The sequence below is a fragment of the Dasypus novemcinctus genome, chromosome 12, assembly GCF_030445035.2.
Source record: "Dasypus novemcinctus isolate mDasNov1 chromosome 12, mDasNov1.1.hap2, whole genome shotgun sequence".
Classification (NCBI taxonomy): Eukaryota; Metazoa; Chordata; class Mammalia; order Cingulata; family Dasypodidae; genus Dasypus; species Dasypus novemcinctus.
The window spans coordinates 95,150,918-95,160,406 of record NC_080684.1 but is presented as its reverse complement, the minus strand read 5'-3'; the positions used below and the strand labels follow the sequence as shown (position 1 = coordinate 95,160,406).

The window sequence follows — 9,489 nt, the reverse complement described above, 5'->3', positions numbered from 1 at the left end:
TGAGTTTGGCTTAGAGAGTGGCCACATTTGAGCAACACGGATACTCTCAGGAGGTAACTCTTAGGAACCCTGCAGCTCTAGGCCAAGTTGGAATTTCAGGCACAACAGGCTCATAAGCATAGTTATCAGTATCAAGGGTCCATCATTGAACCGTCCTTCTTCACTGGTCATTGCTTTTGCACTTGGGGGATTGTTGCAGAGCTCAACTGGAGAATGTGGCAGAGCTCCCAGGATGGGAACCCAGCACTCCCTCAGTTGTCGTGTGTGAATCTCTACCCACTATGTCAATACCCAATGAACATCTGAACATATCTATATACCCTATATGCCTGCTCAGGCAAACTCCCTCCTGTGCATCCCTCATCAGTGACACCCCACCCTAATGCTCCTCCCCTGCCATAGTTGAACCCCTCTGTGATCTAAAACTTCTTCAAAAATGAAGCCTAATATCTTGCCAAGTTCAATGAATAGGAAAATGAAATAGTAATGATAGGTTTAAATATTAGAAAGAAAAATATAATAATTTAGAAAAACTAAAATAAAGTAAAAAAATTGGAGTATTAAAAAACGAAAAATATGAACAATTTTTTTTCTGATGTTTTGCCTTTCATTACTGTAATAGGTCAACACCAATTTTGAAAGCACTTGTAATATGAAATCCTGGAGGTAGGGCTATGGTACACAGTGGGAGCTCAATGGTTGCCAGTCCTCACCCCCCTCAGCCCTGCCTTGTGCCAGGCGTGTGCCAGGGAAGAGCAGGCCGAGGTGGAGGGGGGTGCAGGGGTCACGATGGCCCCTCCTCACTTGCTTCTCCAAAAACCAGGCCAGCCGCTCCAGGAAGCATTTTCCTCAGGAAATTCCGGGAATGGCCAAAGGCCTCCCCGAGCCCCGTGGACTAGGGCTGAGCTCTGAACAAAGCGTCAGCAGAGACTGCTCGCTTGGACCCCAGATGCAGACAATTTTCCTGGTGACCTCTCACTGTCAAGGTATTTAACCTTCTTGGGCCTGAGTGGCTCTGTCTGCAAACTGGTAACAACAACAACAATCCCAGCTTTCTTGGGGAGGTCGCCTCTGGGTGGAGCTGGAAAAGCCTGTCAAATGCTGCCCAGGCTTCATTACCAGCTGGGAGAGCTGGCCATAGTGGAGATGGCTGAATCGCATCGTCAGGACGAGAGGCTCCTTGGCGGTGGGGGCAGACATAACTTGGGGATGCATAGATTCCCCAGTGCATACATCTCTTCTGCTCATGTTCCTCCCAGTAACAATCCCCATCCACGGCTTGGGATTGTGGTCCAAGTGGGCCACAGGTTGGGCATAAGATCCAAGCCAGACCTGTCAGAAGCCTTCCTCCCCAAGCAGGTGTTGGCAGGGGTGATGCGTCGCTCACCTGGGGCATCCTGGAGCCATGTTTTCTGTTGCACGGAGGAAGCTCATCTTCCCTGAGAGAACGTGAAGGCAATGGGCAACGAGAAACAGAGTGCCCCAAAAGAGGGAAACGGGGACTGAGGGCCATGTGGGACCCTGCCCGGCCCTGGGGTGCCGCTCCAGGCTGGTTGGCCCCAGCTGGTCTCAGGCACTGGAGGGGGCTTAGAACCTGGAGGAGGCACGGGAGAGCGTGGGGTCCCCCGAGGCCTGGGCCCTGTCGGAGGGGCCGTACTGCGTGTGCTCTCTGAGCCTCCATTTACACTCTCGCCCCAGGCCCCACAAAGGTTAGGGGTGGACCCATCCTGCCCACTAGCAAAAGGCAGCCCAAGGGGTGTCACAGCCTTGCTTCTCCACGGGGCGATGCCCTTTCTCCCGACGTCCCCTCATTGGGAGGGGGAGTGAAATTCCTGCCCTTGTGTGCCAACGCCATGCTGTCTAGGTCCCTGCCTTTCCCAAAGAGGGTCCTTCTGGAACATCTCTCGTGAATTCTTCCCCCGATCCTGTTTCAAGTCAAGCCTCTAGCCTGGCATTGCAGGCCCTTCCTGACTGGCCCCAGCTTGCCTTTCTGGACCCTTCTCCTGCTATTCGCTTCCATGCAGTTTGCATTCCGGCTACCCAGGATCATCTGCTAACTCAAGTTCAGGGTGAACACGTTTATTGAGCCGTCACCTCACCAGACACTGGGATCAGCACTAATAAAACCGGAAGGGCAGCGGTTTCTAACCTTAGCCCTTCCTCCATTTGAAATCTCATTTCCTGGAGCTTTTCCCTTCATAGTCACCTACCACTTTGTCCCCCCTTTTCTTATCAGTTCATTTCAATTCAATTCATATTTACCCCCTCTCGCAGCGAGATGTTTAGTGGCTAAGGCCCATGCGCTGGGATCAGGCAATGTACTGGCTGCCTCACTTTTGACAAGTCTGTTTGAGCCTCAGTTCTTCATCTGTAACATGGGCACACTTATCGCACGGCCTCACAGGACTCTTCTGAGGCTGGCCCTGAGCATGACGTCTGGTCCCAGCAGATGTCAGTCACGGCTGTGGTGGTGGTTGCTATTAGTTGTGTACCTTCTGGGTCCGACACACTGTGCTGTGCTGAATGAAGCCCAGTCCCTGCCCTCAAGGAGCTCATGGTCAGGTGCAGAAACAGAGAATCAATTCTCCTGCATGGCAGAAGTGCCCTGGGAGAGGTCTGGACAGGTCTGCCTGGAAGGATCAGGGAAGGCCTCCCAGAGGCGGTGTCCCTGGAGCCCCCCTTGGAAGGAGGTCTGGGTGATTGGCCAGCAGGGAAGAGCACACATCTCCAATGTGAGGGCACTGGACAGTGCCCAGAGCCAGGTGGACAGTCCAGTGACCACTGGGCTGCTCTCCCAGGAGAGGGGACTTGAGGGGACTCTGTGGCCTGGGTGTGTCTTGGTGCCACTGCCTGTGCAGATGGGACTCAGGCACTCTCCTCCGCTTGGAGTGTCCTTTCTCCTTTCCCCACCTGGCGCACCCTCACCTGCCCACACCTGGCCTAGGTGTCACTTCCTGTGGCTCAGCAAGCTCGTCCTGCACTCCTGTGGACCCTGGCGATCCTGCTCTCAGAAACCTGTCGTGGGGGGCCGCGATTGCCCATACACCTGCCTGCTTTCTTCCTCGCTAACTCGGGCCTCTGGGGCCGCTGCAGGCAGGAGCTTGGCTTATTTTTCCAGGGGTCCCCAGTGCCTAGTACTGGGCATATCCATTGACAGGTGAGTGCTGATTACCCAGAATTCCCAGGCTCTCGGGAGAGCCACATCGCAGTCTACAAACGCGCCCCGTGTCAATTAGCCAGCCCAGACTGTCTCCTAAACAATCCCTCTTTTGGGTTTTCTGCACATTCTGAATGTGCTGCATTCAGCCTCACCACCTGTTGGGAGATGGGGAGAAGATGAGGCAAACGGCTTTAAAAGGCCCGATTGCTGCGGCAATAGGAATGCATTGAAGCGGCACCTGCCCTGCTGATCACCACGGCTCGTCGCGTGTGATTCGGGGGCCCTAGACTGCGAGGTCTTGGTAATTGACACTTGTCCAGCACTCTGCCATACCCTGTGGTAGGTGACCACTGAAGAGTCCCACTGGGGCAGCATGCAGATATTAGAATAATAGCAGAAACAGCAGCAACAACATCTAATGTTTTTGAGCACCTACTATGTGCCAGGCAGTGTTCTAAGGGCTTTGCATGTTTTAACTCACTTAATCCTAACAACCCCTGAGATGAGCGCTAGGACTGAGCCCATTTTATGGATGGGAAAGCAGGCACTCGGATAATGAGTCACGGAGCTCGAGGTGGCAGCTCGCAGGGGGCGGCGGTAGGATTTGAACCCAGGCAGTCTGGGCCTTCACTAATGGCAGCAGCCTCTCAGTGTGCCCCATGCAGCCTGCTGCTCCTGCCCCCTGGGCCACGTTCAGCCACTTGGGAACACCTGCTCCCTTCTGCCCCTGAGGCTTTACACTTGCTGTTCCTTCAGGCAGGAATGCCGTTCCCCGTCTTTGCCCCTTTCCCCTGCTCCCCTTCCTATCTCAGCTCCTTCTCCTGGCTCACTCTTGCTCATGCTTCAGCTTAAAGAGGGATGTGCTAGCTGGTCCTAGGGTAACTTCTTGTACTTTATGGGAGGGTCTAATGACATTTTATGGCAATTGCTGGTTACATGTCCTTTTTTTTTTGGCACCAGAATGTGGGCTCAGGGAGGACAGGGGCTATCTTGTTGTTATCCCTGTATCTCAGTGCCTAGTACATAGTGATGCTCGAGAGAGATTAGTTCAGTGAATGAATGAGTGACAGGAGCTCGCACACTAACAGGTCAAGGAAGACGGAAGCACACGAGCAGTTACGTAACCACGCGAGATTTGAACGGATCGAGGCAACAAGCTCACCAGGCTGCCCACGAGAGTACGTGGAGTTCAGGCTCCCGGGGGTCGCTCCGTGCAGAAGGTGGGGCTCTAACCGAGGTCAGTGGAGGTGGCGTTCTAGGTACTTCTCAACTGGCTTAGAGTCTGGGTAAGGAAGGGGGTGTCAGTTATTTTTCCCCTTTAAGTCCCCCAGATCAGCCATGGGAAAGGACAAATGAGCCACCATCCCTGCCCTAAAGGAGCTGAATTCTGGTAGATGAACAACAGATGAGCAAAAGAAGCCTCAGAGAGGTGAAGCAACTCACTCAAGGTCACAGAGCAGAGAGCCAACACTCACATTCCGGGCTCTAGCCCCCTCTTCCCACACCCCAGTGCTCTTTTTCACCATACCAGGTTGTAGCTGTGCACTGGAAAGAAGGGGACTCAACAATTAAGAACCATTTGTAGAACAAAGAGAACCCAAACTTGTCCTCAGGGGTTCGGGGTTCTAGTCCCTGCTCTGTCTCTGCCTCTCTGGGCAACCTTGGGCAGGCCATTTTCCCTCTCTAGGTCTCACACCGATCTGTAAAATGACCGTCTTAAAAGAAACTCTCTCCATGGTCAAAGGCCACGAGTCCCCCTGCCTGCCTTTCCTCCACCTTCCCTTTACACGTGCAGCTTTTCCATGGTAGCTGTTTCCCTCATTTTCTATTTACTTGTTGGCCTCCTTCACTTGCATTTCCACCACTCTTATTTTTATTCGTCTTGATCTTACTAATCTCTGCCTTCTCTGAACACAGCAAAGGGCCAGACACGGAGGGAGCTCTCAGATAGACGAGCTGGAGAGTCCAGTGGGCAGTAGGGCGTCGACTGCTGACTTGGGAGCAGGGGCCAATGGAGAGAAAGCCCTGCTCCAGATTTCCTAGAAGCGTTCCTGTTCTCCCAATTCTAAGAAACAGAAGGCCTGTGATGGCGAGGTTGGAAGATGAGACTTGATCAAGAATGAATACCTCGGAACACACCAGGAGCTTGCAGGCAGGTGCGCTGCCACTCGGTGAGTCCCAATTGGCACTTTTCAGGGCCTCTCCAGCTCTAAAATTGGGGTGATTATATCCCTGAGAAAGCTGTTAGCAACTTGTTCTCAGCACTGTGGGAAATGGGCAGCAAGTGCGTTCAAGAATGTGGTAATTGGATAAGGCCGGAGACGTCGTACACGTGCCCTTGTAATGGCACCTCATGATCTCTCCAGGGCCTTCCAGCCGAAGGCTCAGAATTCCATGCCCATTCTTCAGAATCTTTGTGTCTCCAATGGCAAATAGAAGAACTTAGATGGAGAGAGAATGCGGAAACCCTTCGGGAGAGAACCCGACCTTTGGCAAGTCCTCGGGTTAATTAACGTGCAACAGCGAAAGTCCACTCGTGGAATTACTGTGTGGCATCTTCACCCAGCCTTCAGCTGCTCTCTCAGCTTCCCTGTCAGAACACGGAAGCCGCACGTGCTACCTTGGGTGAGTGTTCTAAGGAGAGAGTGGGATTCTAGGACAGTGTCAGCAGGAAGTGGGCATGGGGGTGCGGGGAGGTTCCCCCCCGGCAGATGGTCTGTAAGGGCAGAGTTACCACGGAGAGCGAGGTCATTGCCAGCCCCGAGTACTAACGAGCACGTCTCCAAGAGAGACCCGGGTGGGGAGGAGCAGGAGGAAATCCACTCTCACAGGCCGGAGCTGCCGAGGACCAGCTGCTGCGTTTGGCACTGGAGGTGTGTTTTCTCAGCTCAGCCTCACATCATCACTGACGAGCCCCGTTTCTATGAGGAAAACACCGAGGCTCAGGTTCTCTAAGTTGACCGAGGCCACTGAGCTAGAAAGCGTCACGTTCAGGACTGCCACAAGCCCATAGGGCACATTTTTGTGACTTAGAAGAAGGTACGTCCTCCAGGTAGACGGAACTCTGTCCCTGGGCGCACGGCTCGGCAAGCAGAACCCGGGTTCTACGTCAGCACCTACCTTGACCACCGCTCTCAGCCGTACCTGTGCTTTCAGGCTTAATGACCTGGCTGTTGGCGAAAGGTGGGCTAACCTCTAACTCTCACTCGCCAGCCACCTTCCCCAAGCCTGGGCCAGCCCAGCCCTCCTCTTCCCAGCCAAGCTCCAGGGCGGAGCCCGGGAAGGTGCGCGCTGATGAGGGTGCCTGCCGCTCTCCCCCACCCAGGTCAGAATTCCAGCCCGAGTCGCTCGGGACAGGGCGCGGTGGCCCTCCTCCCGCTCACCTCTTCACCCCGCGCCCTGCTGGTGACCCAGGTTTATGGGCTGCCTATCTCCACCCACAGCTGCCAGCGGACCCCTTATCTGCGCGGATTGCACTTAACAGGGCACAAGCACCCGCCCTTCCCGGCAGGGGGGCAGCCCGGGGGCCCTAATTGTTTTATGGGCTTTTCACACTTAGGGAAGAGAGGAGAAATGTGGGCCACCTCCATCTGGGTTCTAGGACTTCTGTCCCACAGTTGCCTCCTTGCCAACCCCTCCCGCATCCCCAAAGCCCTGGGGTGGGGGCTGCGGTAAAGGGAAGGCCCCTGTCGACCGACAGCTTTTGGGGGATCGAGTGGTGGAGAGCCCACAGCCCGGAACCAGCCTTTCCATTTGGAAAAGAAGGTGAAGGGCCCCCCCGGCTGGACAGAGCCCTCGACTCACAGGTGTGTCCCCCCCCCCCCCCCCCCCCCCCCCCCCGCCCCGCAGGCCCTGTCACAGGCCCTGGGGCTCGTGGGAGCCAAATCAGGGAGGCTGCAGAGCCTGCCAGGCTGATGAGGGGATTAAAAAACGCCTCCATTTCCAGGAGCAGCACAGCGACTCTCAGCCAGGCTCCCAAAGGCCCATCCAGGGGTCTCACCAGAGCCAGAGGAGTCGGTGGGATGGGGATGGGAAGAAGCAGCCATCATTATTCACTCGGAACACAGGAGGAAACAGGCTACAGACCGAAAGGGGCCTGTTCAGGCTGGCTCAGCCTGGGACAAGCTGTGTGAAATCCCGAGGAATCCCAGCTTGTCTGAATCCCGCCCTCCTGCCCTCTCCAACTCCTCCTCCACTTGCTTGCTCAGACCTTTCCTGCCTGAGCCTTGCTCGTGATTCTTTGACTTAGTTTTGCTCCACCGCCCTCCGCATCTCATTCTGGCCCCTCTCTCTGCTTCATCTCTCTGAATTTCTCTCTTGTTCTCTTTTCCCACCTCCATTCCCCTCATTTCTTTTTTTTTCTTAACCCATTTTATTTATTTAATATATTTATTTATTTATTTTTAGAAAGATACTTAGATTGCATAAATGTTACATTAAAAATAAAGGGGAATCCCATACGCCCTGCTCCCTACATGTTGGAGAAAATACGCTTATTGGGACATGGAGACTGAAATGACTATAGACAAAGGAAGATTTACTGAGAAGCTCTCCCAATGGAGGGGGCCTGAGGAGAGACTTCAGCCCCCCCTTGGAAGGGGGGAACTTGAATTTATACAGAACTTTCCTAGGCGGGGGAATGATAGTTGGTGGGAGGGGGTTGAGGGTCCAAGTGAAGCGCAGGGGCCAATAGAAGCCCTAGAGGTGGAACTTTTCCCTGATAGTGACTAGAAGGTAGTGGGTTAGGGAGTTACAGTTTCTTGGGATGGATGCTGCAGGAGCAGATGTTTCTTTGTCCTGTAGGAATTTTATCTCTCTCTGATGTGTAGACACGGAAGGTTTCCATTTCTCTTTACTCCCGTCTCTATGTGCTTTCTTTATTTAACCTGTGGGGAAGTGCCATGCCCTTAGACACATAGGCTTATGGGGGATGGGGTTAGTCTTTCCCCATTGCATATCAGGGGAAACTGAGTTACAGCTTGTTAATTATTGCAAACCTCTAACACTACACCTCCTCCATTTTCCCACATTAACAATATCCTTCATTAGTGTGTTACATTTGTTAAAATTGATGAACACATTTTGGAGCATTGCCACTAAGCATGGATTTTAGTTTACATTGTAGTTTACACTCTCTCCTGCATAATTTTGTAGGTTATGGCAAGATATATAATGGCCTGTATCTGTCGTTGCAATGTCATTCAGGACAATTGCCAAGTTGTAAAAGTGCTCCCATATTATACCTATTTTTCCCTCTCCTTCCCCTCAGAATCTCCAATGGCCACTGCCTTCACATAAATGATGATAAAAGTTTTTACATTGCTAGAACCACAATAAGTCTATAGTAGAATAACAATATGTGTACTACTCTAGTCCACCATTCTTTCCCCAAACCTGAAGATTCTGGGATGGTGATGCCCATTTGCCTCTAATTGAGAGGGTCTTCTATCCCATAGGGCAGATGTTTGTAGACTTTCTCAATTCCTTGGGATGGTTGTTGCCCATCATCATCTCCTTGTTAGTTGTCCTAGATGAATCCAATGAACTGCAGAGTAGGTGTTGCAACTCCATTGAGATTCAGGGCCTAGCTGGTACATAGACAGCCCAAAGATTTAAGTCTCTTGGACATATACCTATCAACTCTAGAACTAATTATCAGTTTAAATAGAAGGGTCAGAAGAGCCATGTGTAAGGAAACCACACTGAGTCCAACTCTGTCACAGTGGGGAGCATTAATTCTAAAGTAGGGCCCACTGGCAAGGCACCAAACTCCTGAGCTCTCTGCCCTGGCTATAGTGTCTGTATGTCTCCAGAACCCTCAGGAGCCCTGCTATTTGAGGTAGTATTTACTTTGGCAGTCAGTGAGATCCTGCTGAGATGTGTATAAGTGTAACCTCTGGAATGACCACCTGATTCACTTTGAAGTCTCTTAGCCATATAAACTTATTTGTCTTTATCTTTTTCCCCTTTTGGTTAAGGTCTTTCTCCAGTTGCATCAGTAGTTGGCACTTGGTAGTAATCCCTTAGTGCCAGGGAGGCTTATCCCCAGGAGTCATGTCCCATGCTGGAGGGAAGGTAGTGCATTTATATGTTGAGTTAGGCTTAGAGAGAGGCTACATTTGAGCAACAAGGAGGGTCTCAGGAGATAACTCTTAGGCACTTGTGACAGTTTGATATGGTTATGAATTCCAAAAATAGATATTGGATTATGTTTATAATCTGGTCTGTACCTGGGCATGATTGAGTTATGATTAGGGCTTTGATTGGGCCACATTATTAGGGCACTAAAGGGTGGGGACTCACAGATAAAAGGCATGACAAAGGACAGA

General features: G+C 52.1%; 1 long non-coding RNA gene across 1 annotated transcript; it reads right to left on the bottom strand.

The window, feature by feature from the left end:
• Positions 1-567: 567 nt before the first annotated feature.
• Positions 568-7,284, bottom strand: LOC101416276 (uncharacterized). The gene is made up of 3 exons (XR_002794068.2): positions 7,161-7,284; positions 4,323-4,442; positions 568-1,439 (listed from the first exon to the last, which is right to left on the bottom strand). It is a non-coding gene; the product is annotated as an uncharacterized lncRNA (long non-coding RNA).
• Between the last annotated feature and the right edge of the window lie 2,205 nt (positions 7,285-9,489).